This window comes from Canis aureus, chromosome 2 (genome assembly GCF_053574225.1).
Source record: "Canis aureus isolate CA01 chromosome 2, VMU_Caureus_v.1.0, whole genome shotgun sequence".
NCBI lineage: Eukaryota > Metazoa > Chordata > Mammalia > Carnivora > Canidae > Canis > Canis aureus.
In genome coordinates this window covers 65,907,635-65,925,117 of record NC_135612.1, presented here as the reverse complement: position 1 = coordinate 65,925,117, position 17,483 = coordinate 65,907,635, and the positions used below count along the sequence as shown (strand labels likewise).

Here is a 17,483-nt window from a genome sequence, read left to right as displayed (position 1 = left end):
GGTAATCTTTCTCCTCTAAGACGTCTGGGAGTAAACAGCTATTGATTCACTAATTATTCACTTATTCATTACTTAATAAATACTTACTGGGCACCCACCTTACATCTCCCTATATGCCTACCACATGAAACTTACATTCTATGCTGGCCACCCAATATATAATTGAAACTAAACCCTAACTTTACATTCCCTTGCCCCCTACCTTGTCTTCCTTTTTCTTTTTTTATGGCATCAGTTTCTTCCTTCATTATTATTATGTCTATTGATTAGTGTCTATCTCTGTCTGCTGAATTACAACGTTGGAGACAGAGATTTTTGTCTAGTTTGTTTACTAATGAAACTCAAGTTTTAAAAAAAAAAAAAAAAAAAAAAGGGATCCCTGGGTGGCACAGCGGTTTGGCGCCTGCCTTTGGCCCAGGGCGCGATCCTGGAGACCCAGGATCGAATCCCATGTCGGGCTCCCGGTGCATGGAGCCTGCTTCTCCCTCTGCCTGTGTCTCTGCCTCTCTCTCTCTCTCTCTCTGTATGACTATCATAAATAAAATAAAATAAAAGTTTTAAAAAAAAAAAAAAAAAGAAAAAGAAACTCAAATTACTAGAGTAGTGCCTGGCCATAGTAAGTGTCATGTGTGTGTGCACAATATATACATATTGAGTTAAGCAAATAGCAAAAATAAGCTTTTGGGTAGATAGAAAACAAATAATCAAGTAAAATCTGAAGTTGTATCAGAAGTAGTCTTTCTTTTTCTTTTTTTTTTTTTAGAAGTAGTCTTTCTGAGATTCTTTTGGTCTTTCCCTTATGCCCATCACCTCATGCTGACAAGATGGCATCTTCAGGCCCAGATATCAGGCCTCCATTCAAGGTAGGAAAAAAAAGAGGGAGTCAGGGTAGATTCTCCAAATTGCAATTTATTTCTCAAGGAAGTACAAGACAAGAAGTTTGGGATATCAGTTATTTCACTTTAACAGTCTTTTTAATGGAGGCAGCTATAGAAAATGGGGTTGAGTTTGGGACCTTGGTGAGCCAAACTATGTCAGCCACACTGAATAAGAAGGGATAGTAACCTAAGAGAAAAGAAAAGATAAAAAATAATAACATAAATATATCTGTAAAAGAAAATAAAACCAGAGTTTTTTCGTTGTGTATGTATCTCAAAGGTCACTGTTTATCACTAATTGACAGTCTGAAGAAGGAGATGATGAATAGAAGGAAGGGGACTGAGGAGGAACAAAACAGAGAGCAGATTGCCATCTATGATATCATGGCCTGTCTCAGACATCTGGAAAAGTGTTTTTTCTTCAAACCTCTTTTCCCCCAAAACTGGAATTCACTCCCAATAGGACCAAGGCCCTTAATTACCAAAAGGCAGAGGAATTCTTCCTCCCACTTCTAGATAAAATTGTTTCCTTGGTGTTATCAGTGTAATTGTTTAAGACAAGATAAGAAGGAACTAGCAGTTGAGATGGAAGACAGGAGACCATTTGGGCAGACAGCTGGAGTTGACACCATTCTCCTTTGCATTGCCGAGAGACCACGGGATGTGTTTTGACTTCATTCACAAGTGAAAAGGCTGCAACTGACCATTGGATTTTACTTCTAATGGCTCTTTAGAAATCTATTTAGGAGGATATACACCCTACTGGCCACTCATACACAGGGGGTCCCAAAGATAGGACTATGTAATGTCACAATGAATAAACATGTCACATTAAATGTTACTTTCTTAACAGCACTTACTAAAACTGATTGTAAAAGAAAGCAGGTTGAAATGTCACCTGCCAAGAGGAAAATGATGTTGGATTGATGTTTGGAGGCTTTATGTTTATGATGTTTGGCCCCAGGCCCTGCTCAAATCCCTTCTCTGCCTCTACCTCCAAGTATTCTCCTTGACGTAGTGCCTTGGCTCTGTGACCTGATTCTGGCTAACCCAGGGAAGGACATAAAGGAGGCTTGGGGGATGAGGGGAGAAAAGAAGGTCTGCATCTGACTCAGGATGGATCTATTTGAAAACAAGTCACGTCAAGACTAAATGCATGGACAAAAGAAACTCACATCAAAGGTAGACTGTGAGAAGGTAGAGCCAGGACCCACTTGGGCTGCCTGTGGGGCATCAGCCTTGTGGCCAGCCACACATCCTGGCACTAGCAGTCTCTGTTACCATCCCTTTGAAAGAGTGGGTGTGGGTCATTTCCCAATAAGCCCTATTTTTCTTACCAAGTGATTAAATGAGGAGATGCCTTCTGGCCTCAGACAGTGGATTCCCTTTGAGTGAGAGAAGTTGGTCCTCCAGTGGGAATTCCAGGTGCCCTGCCATTCCATGGAGTCTGCTCGAAGGTGCTTTCTGGTGTCTGGGTCTGTCTGCTCCACCACGCTTCCTTTTCAGGCAGAGTTTGCTGCTGTTTTCCTATTAAATCCAAGGAACAGTCATTCCTTTCCACAAACACCCCCTTCAAATCAGGGAGAGGAGACATTTACAGCCCTGGTGAGAGGAGCAAGACACTGGAACAAGATAGACCTGATTTCAAAGCCTAATTTTTGAGAGTTTCTTCATCCTTGAGGTGATGTCTGCCCACCCTGAGGTGTTACTATGAAGACTAGAGATAATCCACGTAGTGTTCTCAGCATGGTGCCCTCTAAGGACCAGGTGCTTAGTAAGTCAAACCCATGTACTCTGATGCCTGTTTTACTGGGGTATACTCTTTACTGTTACCTCACCAGCTTCGTGTGGGTGCACACACATATACCTGAATGTTTAAGTCCCATTGGGTAGACAAGTTAGGGAAGTACTGTGTATATACCAGCTATGTTGATCCCGAGGTGCGGCCGGGTTTTATGCTACAGAAAATGGAGTATGGATGAAAATGTTGTTCTAAACCATACTAAAGGCTGTCTGGCCCCATGTAAAATACTCATTTGTTTCATCATAGGGGAGAGAATAATGAACTAGGGAGTCTGGTTTTTCGGACTTGCTTCCACCAACACCATGTATTATCTTTATGTCAAGAACATACAATACAGGGACACCTGGCTGACTCAGCAGTTGAGCACCTGCCTTCAGCTCAGGGCTGAAGTCCTGGAGTCCCAGGATCGAGTCCCATATCGGGCTCCCTGCATGGAGCCTGCTTCTCCCTCTGCCTGTGTCTCTGTTTCTGTCTCTCTCTGTGTGTCTCTCATAAATAAATAAATGAAATCTTAAAAAAAAAAAAAGAACATACAGTACAGTGGGCATCAACTGAAGACTGCATGTATCACCTCACCTGAGGGGAATGGTGTCTGAACACACAGGGCCTTTCCCCACCCCTCTGGTCCTCTTCCGAGGGGAAAAAGAAAAAGTCCCTAATGTGTGGTATTAAGAGAAATAACCACAGCTCCATGCCCCACCTCCATTACTGGGCACATTACTTATTGATCCTGCATTTGTGGAGCTGACAGGGGAGCACTTTGCCTCTTCCTGATAGGTACATGGTTCAGATAATTTCACCTAGGAAAAGGACAGAGGTCAGTGAGGACATTTTAAGGAGCCCATGTTGTCACAGTCACACCACATTTCTGCAATTCAGCCTTAGGGTAGTAAGACTGATGTTTTGATCTCCAGCTGCGTGATCCTTGCAGCTATCTTTCAAGGGGTTCCAGATACTGACAATCACAGAGGGTGTTATATAATGGGCCCCCTAAGCCCCCAAAATAGACATTTCCATTTCCATCTCAATATATGAAAGATCTGAAGCACGGTGAAGTTAAGTAACTTGCCCAGGGTTGTCAAAACAGTAGGTGGCGAAGGTGAAGTTGAACCCAGGTCCCTTTGACTTAAAGCATGTGGTCTATCCTCCATGCTATGCTGTCACTCCAGAAAGCAAATGTTCATCCTTGAGTTAACTTCAACCACCAATTTTCACAGCACAGTCTGGGGAACTTTTCCCTCTTACTCTCAATTTTCACATCAGCAGAATCAAGAGCTTGGACAAAACACCAAGAAAGTTCCTCCAGATCAAGGATTTTTCTTCAGTTCATAACAATCATCCCTCCATATCTTCAGTGCTACAGCTCCACAGGTTGTAAACCTCTGAAAACAGGGGCTCCTGTGTGGCTTTGTTAGTTAACCATCTGCCTTTGGCTCAGGTCATGATCCCAGGGTCCTGGGATGGAGCCCCACATTGGGCTCCCTGCTCAGCAGGGAGTCTGCTTCTCCCCCTGCCCCTTTGCCTCCCCATGCTCTCTCTCTCTCTCTCTCTTTCAAATACATAAATAAAATCTTTTTTAAAAAAAACAGAAGAAAGTAAGTTTTAGGGGATCCCTGGGTGGCTCGGTGGTCTGGCGCCTGCCTTTGGCCCGGGATGTGATCCTGGAGTCCCAAGATCGAGTCCTATGTCGGGCTCCCTGCATAGAGCCTGTTCCTCCATCTGCCTGTGTCTCTGCCTCTCTCTCTCTCTCTCTCTCTCTCTCTCTCTCTCTGTCTCTCATGAATAAATAAATAAAATCTTAAAAAAGTAAGTTTTATAAATTTCATTAGAGTGAAATGTATAAACTTATAAATCTATAGATTATTAAATTTAAAAAATGAAAATAAAAGCAAAGGCAGTCTTGTTAAAATGCCAGATGAGAACATGTAGTCAAATGCTCCTGGCGATCACCATTATCTCATCGGATTTTGAGACATCACAGGCACAAATCTGGAGCACCCCAAAACCAAACCAGAAATTGACTCACATATAAGAGGAATAACATGAGCTTTGGGGCCAAAATGCCTGGGTTTGAGTCTAAGCTACTACATTTATGATCTGTGCATGCTGAAGAAGTCATCTAACATTCCTGAGACTTGGATTGTCATCTGTAAATTAGGATTCTTACTATCTTCTTGATGGCCATGATACAAACTGTTTTGTGAAATGTCAAACTGCACACACATTAGTCATAGTGTCAAGAAGGTAGTATATTATTTTATAATTGATAGACCATAGTTTCCTATGAAAATTACCAGGGAATGTCATCTTAGACATGGTATCCTAGAGACTCAAACAAGCTTTGTGAAAAATCAACAACCTCAGCCAATCAGGGTTAAAGGCAAGTAGAAGCAAGGAGGCTGATCCCTGGAGTGACACTAACATAGACTCTCCTTGGGGTTGAGCTGTCAGCAGGGCAAGAGTAGACCCACAACCTCTCAGCATCTCACTAAAGCTCTCCATGCAATTGTTTAACACATATGTTTTCAATGTCATGCAACTTTGTGCTGTGATTTGAAAATTTTGCATGTGGCGAAGAGCTGAATTTAAAGATGGAATGTTGGGGTATTAGTCACTCTTCTTCCTTCTACTAACTTCAGCAGATGGGACATAGTTTTCCTAGGGGACTTCTTAGTGTCCTTTAGGAAGTGCACACCTCCTATATGACACCTACTTTCTCAAAGAGGGTTAATTATTTTCCCTGTGTCTATTGCAACTTGTATTCTCATATCTACAGTGGATTCTCATAAAGAGTTATTCTTTATAAAGTCACCACAAACACTAATCTGGTGAATACCAAACCATCACTTTTAGGGCCAAATAAGAGTTAATTTCCAACAAACCTCTCTGATCACCACATTTTGGTCAATTGATCAATATATAACCTTGTCTCATGTACGTTTCTATTTAAAGATACCTTCTCTAATATATTTTGTTGATTCGTTAACACTGAATTCATGGCCAAAATCACTGTAACTCATACTTGAACAAAGCTTTTCTAACATATATTTTCCCAAAAGGCACATCACAACCCAAGTGTTCTTATACTTGGTAATACTACACTGGACTTCAGCATTGAGGGCTATTTTAAGTAGAAAAATCACCACAAATGGCACAAAAATGTAAAAACCATGGCACTAAACAGCTGTGGAAACATTTGTTTGTAGTAGGAGAAGTGAAACAAGACAGAGCAACATCTTGTCCAACCTTAGCTGGCAATGTGTGTTAGGTGACTCAACATTTTCACTGCTCTCTACATATATGCAAATGATCTGGAAAGGGGCACGATTTGGGGACTACAAATAAATTTTAGCAAGTAGACTCATTTGCAAACATAGAATCCATAAATAATGAGGATTCACTGAAGCTCTTTACTGTAGGGCTGTTAGGAATTAAATCACCTAAACTAACTAAATGCCTAAAACCTCAAATATGACTATTTTGCAGAACTTTTTATACATCTGTACCTCTGTTCCAAACTTACTCCTTAGTGTTAGACACATTTCCATGTGCTTAACACAAAGGCAACTCAAGCTTGACAAATCCAAAGCTGAATTTATTCATTTTCTCCCTAAAACTTGTGTTTTCTCCTTTTATTTTGCAATTTGGACCTCTTCTCTCCAGGAAGCCTCAGTGTCCACAATCATGGAAGTTCTGGATGTCCAGCTTTAAGGAATATTATCAAAGCATTTTCCTCAACAAGGCAGCTCTCCTGCTTAAGAGGATTTGCTACCTCCTGTCAAGTGAAGTTTTTCCTGAGTAATAGTTCATACTTCCTGAATGCTTACTCAGAGGAATGTCCTCTTCTGAGAACTTTACTTCTATTTACTTGATTTTGACAAGAACCCTATGAGAGAGGTACAATTCTTATTTCCATTCTACAGATGAAAAAGTTGAGGCATAGAAAGCCTACTTCACCCAGAATCTTTCAGCAAGTAAGGAGAAGAGCCAGGATTTGAACCCTAGTAGTCCAACTGCAAAGAATGAACTATACTGTATTACACCACCTCTATTTTGTTAAATGTAAGCAATTTTGACAGTCATCTGCCTCAATGTTTTCAATGACTCTATATGGCTTGGAAAAAAAATAATACTCATCATCATCATAATGATGATGATAATAGCCCCTGAACAGAAATTTAGGACTTTTCCTGCTCTCATGACAAATTTTCATTCCTGATTTAGCTTCCTTTATTCCACTCATGAATGTTGCCCTCCTAAGGCCAAAGATTGCTATCTTTTCTTCACTGCATATCTACCCTCCTCCCTTTGTGCTTTCATACATACAGTCCCTTCCACCTAGAAGGCTTACTCTTAAAAGGTGGAGAATCTAGTCCTGCCCATCTATGTGGAAAACACACCATAACATTATGCAGAGGAACCAAACACAGCAGGCAGAGGTCATGATGCTTGTTTAGTGGCAAAGGACATAAAAAGCTTTCTGCATGGGGATAAATTCTCAAAGAAGAAGGCATCACAGCATATTCCTAGTTGGAAGGACAGCATCCCACTGCCTAATAGGGAAGTTCATGGTATACATGGCACAAGGTTCTGCCATTGATACTGGGTGCTGGTTCAAAGGCAAGACTCATTTTCCCCCATCCTTCCTGTTACTGGACCCCAGGAAGTATGCCTGCCTGTAAGAAATGCAAATGTACAAAGTAAAGTAACCCCAGTGTATCCCTGAATGTGTTCTGCAAAACTGGTTAGTTAGAGACCAAGTCTTGCCTATTCTTGGGTATTTGTTTTTTTTTTTTTTTAAATTTTTTATTTATTTATGATAGTCACAGAGAGAGAGAGAGAGAGGCAGAGACACAGGCAGAGGGAGAAGCAGGCTCCATGCACCGGGAGCCCGACATGGGATTCGATCCCGGGTCTCCAGGATCACGCCCTGGGCCAAAGGTAGGCGCTAAACCGCTGCGCCACCCAGGGATCCCTATTCTTGGATATTTGAACAATAGACAATTCTGGCATCCCTGAACTCTGCTTTCTCCATCTTCACTATCCTTTTATCTGGGTGGTTCTAGCTCCAAATTTGTTTGAAAGCCTTTTGACCCTATATCCAGTTCCCCCACAAAATATTTTAAAGACAATCTAATGCACTTGATTTTCCAACAGGACTTTCTTTGCCAAAAGACTCTGAGTCATAAACTTGAAGTCAGATGAGGATTTCCTTCATATAAACTCCAAAATAATGTTCCTTATAGTATATCCATATTTCATATGCGGGGAGCACAGCCATTTCCCGAGTGCTTCACAGGCACTGCACTAAGAAATATTTCAAATACACAATCTCATGTAAATCTCATATCAACACTAAGAGTATGGGAATTACATCTTCATTTCACAAACAAGGAAGCAGAGCCTTGAGAAAGGCAAAAACACATTCAAGTCCACATAGCTAGCAAAAGGCAGAGCCAGTAATTTTACCTATTACATTAAACAAAAATATTGAAGCAACTATTAGGTCCTAGGTACAGTTCTAGAATACTGAGAGTACAATGAGGGCAGAGTCAGGCAAGCTCTCTGCTATCATGGAAGAGACAAATATAGTCAAATAGCCATAAAATCCAATGTATAGTTGTAAACTGTATTAAGTGAAGAAGGAAGCAGCATCATGAAATGTAAAGCATTTGAGCCTCATCTCATCAGGGAGGTCAAAAGTCTCTTTCTTCAGGATCAGTTGATTCTACAGCAATCTGAGCAATGATTTGGGGCTAACTGGGGGAAGAGCAATGTGGTGGTAGTGGCAATGGAAGTGTATGGTTTTGAGAAATATTTAGGAGACAAAATCTTGGGATTTGTTGAGTGAATATCAGACTGTCAAGGATGACCCTAGAAATCTGAGTGATCTGGAAAGACTCTATTGCCATTCATTGAAAGCAAGACAGTGGAAGGAGCTTAGGTCAGAAGGCAGGAGATAAATCATGAGTTTGACTTAGGACATGATGAGCATAAGACACTTTTGAATCACCTGAGTGGAGAGATTGAGTGAAGAGTTGAAAAGGGATCCTTGACTGATATGAATGTGTAAGTCACCAACCTACGGATGATGAAATAGAAGCCATAAAGTTGTTTAAGGAAAGACTAAGGAAATGATCTAAGAAATTGTTTCTGATGGAATTTAATGAGCTCCAATTTGTAAGGGACAGGAAGAAGAATTTAGCCTGCAAAGAATACTGTATTATATCATTAAAAACAAGAGGAAGAGATTGTTTCAAAATCATAGAATTCTTCTGATGTCAAGTGTGATTATAGTTGAAAAATATCCTTTGGGTTTAGCAGTTTAGAAGCCATAGGTAATTTAGCAAGAGTCCTCTGATAGGTGATGATGGTCCAAGCCAGATGACAGTTATCTGATCAGGAAATTGGATCAGTGATTCTAGATGACTGGTTTGAGAAGTGTCCCCTGAAAGGGCTGCACTGGAGAAGACGTCCAATAACAATGGTCATGACCTTGGTCACTTCATTATTTTACTTTGCCCCCCATCCCTGTAAAATAATTTTGTATTGGTTGATTTTTCTTCCTCTCCCAATACTCGATAATAAACTATGTTCTTCATCATTTTGTGTAACCAAGCAATTGAATTTAGGCCACAGTCTGACACGTAATAGAATCTCAATTATGTGTTGAAGGAAAGGCAGAAGGAAAGAAGGAAGGAAGAAAGGAAAAAAGACAAGACAAAGGGAAGGAGGAAAATTGAAGGGAGAAAGGGGGAAAGATTGAGGAGCCCAAATCTCTTTATCATGGAGGGTAAGGAAATGATGAGACAATGAATTGTCAGAAAGAAGCATCAAGGCACCTAACAGCATAAAATGCCTAATTTACACTCTCTGTATAATGACTTCCTCTCTCTACTGAGGGAAAAAAAATCTTTTAGGGAAAAAATACCTCCCATTTAATGTTTTCATAAATAATTATTTTTATACTCATACCATATAAAGTAAATTCCACAGAATCAATTTAGAATAGGCCAGCATTTTAAAAATAACTTAAGGCAGTCGGAAAAAATTTTTCATCAAAGCCAAGTTCTTGAAAAGGTGCTAAGGTGATTTATGTCTATCACTGAAACATACCACTGTCATAAGGGTACTGAAGGGATTGGTTTCTGCGCGATAAAGACAATTCTCTGCTCCTTCAGACTTTTTCCTGACATTTGTGTCCTGATCCCATTTGAGTAACAGATCATCATCTGTGTATCGGGAAGGCTGACTCACTCTGCAAAATCTTACTAGAGTGAGCTTGCCTCGTTTTGAACTTGCACTCTGTATTTCATTGTTTTAAAAAATGAGTCTTTCTACACAAACAATAGCACACCACAGCCAAGTTTCATTTTTGGCTCTGTCATTCTGAACCCAAACATCATACCTTTGTTTATGCAGGGCTTTTAAAATATCCTCATATTACCATGTTGACTTAGCTAAAATATAAATTACATTCCTTGTGTTTCAACAACACTTAAATCAGGAAAACATTGTCCAGTGGACAAAATTGTATTCACTGTTTGGCCAGATGATTTGGAGCAGATTAAAGTCATTTTAGGATGTTTCAGTGCCTAACTTCTAGAGAAGAAAAATTAGTCAAATTTATTGCCTTGGCAACTTTGTAAGAACTGGTGTGTTCAGGACAAATTCCCTTCAAGAGATTGATTTGCTAAGATGTCAATATATAGCTTGACATTTATTGATTGCCTAAGAAAAATGCAATGCAAATTACATATCCAGTTATTTTTGCTTTAAGGCAGTATGCAGTAAGCAGACACTTGGTTTAGTGAGGGGATTAAGGAGGAGCCAACCAGCCCACCTTAATAAGAACCTGTGAATTTCACGTTCTGCCTTGGACTGCTTTGCAAGCTAATCACAAGCTGATTCACAAACTGCTGTCAATATTCTTGGTCCTTCACTTCTCACACCTATCTGAGTTTCAGATATTAATCCCCTCAGATGTGGCAATGAAAATTCTTTAATCTTGACTTTCATTTTTCTCACCAGATCAGCAACTTATAGTGGATTCTCGGCTCAGTCAATTTTTGGCCACTCTGGAAAAATGTCAGCACCCAACAGCTCAGCCCAGGAACTTCCACCACAACCCCTACATCTTGAACCCACAACTGTCCAAACTGGAGTGAACGACCTTCCTACCAGACATTCTGAAATCCACACCTATTCCTTGATTGCCCATTCCTTCCAGACTTTTTATTGTCAAATACTTGTATTTGTTCACGTTAAATACTATTAATGGTGAGGCTCTTGCATAAAATTTTAAAAGCCCAAATTCAACTTTTTGATGATGATGATGATGATGATGATTGATGATGATGATAGCTAACATATTTTATGTGTTCTGGACACCCTGCAGAGACAGGAGGGCTCCCCCACCCAAAATGTGGTTTGGATGCCAAGACTGGTGATGCCATGCACAAACTAAGATGGTGCGAAAAGGTCCATCGTTTACATGATGAGACTTCCTAGGGAAATCAGAGCAAGCCACCTAAGTTGGTCTCAAAATGACTTGAGAGAGCAAGGAAAGAAGACTGGCTTGAGGTTTTTCTTGTGTCTAGGGCATAGGGCAAGGTGAGAATTTCAGGGTTTTTGTATAGTTTGATTCTCCATCAGTTCGGGAGAGTCACTCTGGTTTTCTTACCAATTCAGATGAATGGCAGAAAGGGGAAGAGGTAGAGGCAAAGCTTATATGCAGGCAAATATAAGAAACGGATTCAGACTCTTTATTATAATGTGGCAGGTCCTGTGCTAAGGACTTGTATGTTATCTCATTGTATTATTTCTTTAACTCCTTGAAGCAGCTAATTAGCCCTGTTTCACAGATGAGGAAGTCAATGCCCAGAGAGAGGCAGATGCTTTCTGAGGCCAAATAGCTAGATAGTGCAGAGCCAGGACTTTGACCTATGTCTGTCTGCTGGCAAAGTCCATGCATGACTTTGGCTTTGACCAGATAGCCTAATCCAGCCTGACAACTGGCAGGCAGGGTGATGAAACTCACAGCTGGGCACTCTCAGGCCATCAATTTATGTCCTTGTCAGTGTACACATTGGGTGTAGAAATCATGTTTTCAGCAATGAACCTGATGGGGTCCAGTCTAGCGCTGGGGCAGAGAGGTCACATGGCAGAGCAAAAAGGCATCAGGCATTGATTAAAATCAGAGAGGTCTTAGATTGAACCCCAGCTTCCTTATTTGGGGAGTTCAGGAAAGTTGTTTATCTTCTCTCAGCCTTAATATTCTTATCCATGAAATGCGGGCAATAATCCTTAGCTTTAAAGATTTTTATTAAGAACTTGGAAAATATCAACTATCTGGTGCCTAACAGATGCGTATTGAAGCAGCTGTCATTATTCATATATATGAACTTAAAATGTATTACTTTTTTAACTGAAGTATATTTAATATATGTTATATTAATTTCAGGTGTAAGCAACATATTGATTCAACAATTCTATGTATTGCTCAATGCTCACCACAAGAGGCATAGACAACACATATGTTATAACAATATTATTGACTATATTCCTTATGTTGTACTTTTAATCTCCGTGACTTATTTATCTTGTAACTGAAAGTTTCTATCCCTTAATGCTCTTTATCTATTTCACCTATCCTCCCGCCCACCTCCCCTCTCACAACCACCAGTTTGTTCTCTGTATTTAAGAGTCTGTTTGTAAATTGCTAATTAACATGGAGAATTTCAGAATGCCAAGGTATCTGTTATCCCATTCCTATGATCTCTGTTGAACATGTTACTTGGGTGTGCAGTAGATACTATGTATGCTACACATCAACTTAACCACTTTTTGTTTCCAGATGAGTGTTTATTGGCCAAATGATAGAAAAAAATGGCATCAGGTAGACACAAAATACACAAGTAAGCTCTCCATAGTCTTTTACTGAGTTGTGATCTATGCTCCTGCTGCTAAGGGAACCCTGAAAAGGGGTTTTCCTAATCTAATCTCATCTGTCCTAATCCAGTTATGGAAGAATACTAAAGTCTCAAATGATTTCTTCTCCCTCTTGTTTGATTACTCCTTGGGATAGATTTTGGGAGGCTGTCCCAATCCAATTTAAAAAGAGAAGGTTAAGGGGAACTTGGGTGACTCAATAGGTTAAGCATCTGACTCGATTTCAGCTCAGCTCATGATCCTGGGGTCATCGTGTACAACCCCTCATTGGCTCTGCATTCAGCATGGGGTCTGCTTAGGATTCTCTCTCTTGTTCTGCTCCCCGCCCCTGCTCAAGCACACACACACTCTCTCTCTCTCTCTCTAAAATAAATTACTTAATTAAATAAAATAACAGAGAAGGATGCATTTTTCATTAATTTCATGCAAAACACAGTTAGATAGAATTCCAGGGAGAGGGATGCCTGGGTGGCTCAGCAGTCAAGTACCTGCCTTTGATCCAGGGCGTGATCCTGGAGTTCCAAATCAAGTCCCACGTCGGGCTCCCTGAGAGGAGCCTGCTTCTCCCTCTGCCTGTGTCTCTGCCTCTCTCTCTCTCTCTCTCTCTTTCTCTGTCTCTCATGAATAAATAAAGAAAATCTTTAGAAAAAAAAATTCCATGGAGAGATTTCATGTCAATGTCCAAAAATGAAGCTGGTTTCTCTTCAGAGTGATACGATACCCTGAAATGGGCCTCTAGTTTGGCAGTCTCCACATGTTTACAACATCCCCAATTTAGCTAGATTTCCTGAAGTAAAACTGAGCACTGGCGAGCCTAAACGACCCAGAGGGCCACTCTGTGGGGCAGAGAGAGCTCAAAACTAAGCCCTCTTGTGTCTGCTTATCTCCTGAGTGTGAGGCTGAAGATTATACCCACTAGTCATGGGAACATGGCTGAGTTTAAAGAACTGCCATAAAATGAGAATGATATTTTCTTATGCCTATGGATGCTGTGAGGACTAAGAGAGGTACAGGGAGAAAGGTGTCTGGCCAATTGCTTGCCACCTAATAAGTGTTTTGAGGAATGTCTCATTCAATTGCAAGTGACAGACATCTAATTCAAACCATGTTAATAAAAGGTGGAATTGATTTTGTGTGGTTTTCATAACCAAGCATCAGTCCAAGGGTGGGTTCTCTGGATGGCTTCAAGCCGGTCTGAGCTGATGAAGTCAGTATTCAAGGGAGGAGGCCAAGGTTGTGCCTTCCCTCCATCCCTCAGTTCTGTGTGACTCTTCTTGGCTTAATTTCAACAACATTCTCTTCACGTGGTTAATATGATGGCCACACAAAGCGTAGGATGCACAGCCTCCCAGCTTACTAATGCTAATGGAAGGAGGACTTCTCTTTCTTAATACCCAGTACAAATCACAATGAAAACCCTGATTGTCCCCAATTGGCTTATATGTCCATCTCTGAACCAATCATTGTGACTAGGGAAACCTAGTACTCTGATTGGTCAGCATGGGACAGATTAACATGTCTGAATAGAAGGTAGGATATCCAGACCATAGAGTGGGGAAGAGTGGTTCCCCACAAAGAAGGACTCACTTTGCCTTAAAGAGAGAATGAATGAACCACAAGCAAAAACAATAGACACAATCCCTTTTCCTGAATATGTGAATGAAGCTGCTAATTGAAAATGTATCCCTCCATACTCCAGCTCCCTAGTCACTTCAGACTCCATCTGGCAGAGTAAGTTAAAGCAAATGTATGGACCATGAGCCAATACCCACAGATCAAATATAATGCCCAATATAAGATTGCTGGTAGATTGTCTTGCAATTTTCCAAGCAGCTAAATACAATTTCTTCAGTGAATTGGATAAATATAAGAGCAAGTTGTATTTAGCCAGAGAAGTGATAGGGTGGCTTTTTTTTTCTTTTTTTCAATATTTGAAAAGTCATGACATATAATAGTCTTGGCCCACAATCTTATAGAAATTCACATAACAGTTCCCTTCCTCTCATAAGCAATTTCCTTCCTGACAGGCTTAAGTGGATGAGTGATTGCATCCGTCTTCTTGCAGATCTGAGTGAAAAGTGTCTTGGAACCAGTACTACAGTCTTAGAATGTTGTCTTCTCTGATTAATTGTAAAGACTTTAACTCAGTCCTGATGCAAGCCTTTACCAAAAAAATGTAAGGCTCCTTAATCTACACTTCAGACCATGGATAAAAAGTATAATTGTAGCTGAGTGGACAGAGAGATTACCCAAGGTATTACAAGTAACTCTCAAGAAATTATGTAGGCAATTGGGAAAGCAATGTGACTGAGCCCCAGGATGGATGGCTGGGTCTTCCTTGGTGGAGAATGACTGACAATTCTAATGGAAAAATGCATCCGTGGGACTGATGAGTGGTATTCCAGAGAACTCAGTTAGCACTCAACTTTTCACAGCAGGTCTGTGATGAAAATGAAAATTGAACCATGCCTTCTGTGGCCAATGGAGCATGTTACCCAGGAGCACACACATAGGCGTGCTGTGTAGGAGGGAAACACTGCACCAACAGGAGTGATGGCACATCTCATTCCCTGGGATGCATGTGCCAATGGGGCCCCAAGACCATTCTCAAAATGAAAGGTCAGATGGAACACTGGGGAGGGGAGTGTAGGTCTCATGTTGTCCATAAGTTTGCCATTGCTGAAAAGTCACAGATTAATTTTCTCATGATGCATTTGTGCCCTGGCAGCTCTTTGGCATGAGCTTAACTTTACTGAGATGGAAAAATGGGGCTCAGGAAACCAGCCCAGGCTGTCAGCTATGATTGATGGCTTAGAAAGTATTCTGTATTATCCAAGTGACCATTGAAATTGAATAGAAACTGAGAGGTAGAGATAGTGTCATGGAGCCGTGAATTCCCTTCAGCAAGTGAACCCCAAACAACAAATTGAGCTAGGCAGGATTAAAGATCTCAAGATAATTTAAATACATAAAATAACATAATAGTAATGATTCAGTGCCTAGAAAAAGTTTCTGTACCTGGTAGGTAGTTTGTGAGTTTGTCATTTATATGAGGGAATATTGATCTCTTTTCTTTTACATCATACAGTGTCCCAGAATCACAAAATATTTTTTATTTTAAACAAATTGGGCTCTGACAACATCTGTAGGGAGTGTCAAAAAGGTCCTATGAAATCCTTTCCTCTTGTTAGTGAGGAATCTGAGATATGAAGAAGTTAGATGATTTGAAGGTAACATTTCATAAATTCTGGATGAGGTAGAGAGAAAACATATCTTGAACTTCCTGCTTCCCCTCCAGAGAATAATCCCATTCTCTCATTGTTTCTGTCACCTTGCTGCCTGAAAATACTATAGTATAACGATCCTAGTAAGAACCTTGATTTTCCAACTGTGATCTGGAGCATATTTGTCTTTTGGACCGTTTAGGGTAGTACCAAGAGAAGCTTCCTTTCTTCTCTCTCAAAGATGCTAAATGCCCCCCTATGTGTTCATTGGAGATTGTTGCATCTCCGATGAAAGGTCCTACTGAATTGGCAATGAGAGTGGATTCCTGGCTCAGCCAGATATTGTGGGGAAATGCTTGAGCTTCCCAGCCTAGTCCAGGAACATCTACCTCCCCATTCTGTCCCAACCTGGAGAATAGGGCCAAACAGAGATGACCCAAGGGAAAGAGTCAGGAACTCCCAGATGATCAGTAATAGGTGTGACCTCAGCCCCCACCTGTACAAGGCCACCTTCTGCAGATGAGCAAAAGGGGGTCTGTAGAAGGGGCAAGCAAGGCAACCTTGCACCCCAGCTGAAATCATGTCCAGAGCTTGCAGATTCACCAGGGAACCTAGATGTCTCCCCTCTAGGGAGAGGCTGGTCATTCCATCATAGAGCTGCTTTCCTTGGGCTGCATGCTTTGTGACATTGGACAAGCCACTCTCCCTCATCCATCTTTGAGATGGACTGGACATCCAGATTAACTGAATAGAAGCAATGTGTTTAGTTCTTGAAAGAAGACAGAAAACACTGTCAGAAAACACTGTCTTTAAAGAAGTCAGAAAAACACTTAGAAGAGAAAAGGGATCAGGAGGCAGTGGGGAGAGAGTCTTTTTCATTGTTATAGCAAAACTAATTGCCTTTTGAGTAATTTCCTTTATTATGGCTGGTGCAATAATTGAGTTGTTGGTCTCATGCCAAATAATTGTTTCATCTTAGAAATTTAGGAAACTCTAGACACAATAGGCATTTTCAAAATCCTTTGGTTCAAATACGTATTAACTGCATGAGCTTGAGAAAATGGATTTATGGTCTGAATTTCTTCATCTAAAATGAGAGCTTTCAGATTTCCTAGGATTATTTGAGGATTAAACAAAATCAGGTATGTATCAGGACTAAAACAGTGTTTGGAACATATAAAGTTTCCAAGAGAAGCTGATTGCATTTCTCTTCCACGTGCAACAAAATTCTTTTTCCCCTGACCTGGTCCTGGAAAAGATGTGCTCCTGACAACACTCCTCAATGGCTGCGTGATGAAATCAAGTCAGTCTCTCTCTAAGCCCTACTTTCCTTCTTCATTATAAGAGGATGATCATCTCTGAGATTCCTGTGGGCTGTGCCATGTTTTGATTCTCCCCAGAAAAGATATATCCCATGGCAAGGCCCACAGAAGTTTCTCTTCTTTCCCAGTTCTATTTTTGTCCCTCCACATGTGAGGTGTGGCCATAGTTTTCTAATACCTGTGGCCATGATGCCGCCTCTTTTATCTAAAAGACATTAAAAAATCCAGGCAACTCTTCTTCACTGTATGCCCCCACAAGAACTCCAGCTGAAATGGGGTACAGGGGTCCTGGGCTTCAGCTTCC

The 17,483-nt window shown here is 40.8% G+C and overlaps 1 long non-coding RNA gene across 1 annotated transcript; it reads right to left on the bottom strand.

Annotated features, from left to right (window-relative positions):
* Positions 1–893: 893 nt before the first annotated feature.
* Positions 894–13,961, bottom strand: LOC144290863 (uncharacterized). The gene is made up of 3 exons (XR_013358363.1): positions 13,122–13,961; positions 2,216–2,405; positions 894–1,065 (listed from the first exon to the last, which is right to left on the bottom strand). It is a non-coding gene; the product is annotated as an uncharacterized LOC144290863 (long non-coding RNA).
* Between the last annotated feature and the right edge of the window lie 3,522 nt (positions 13,962–17,483).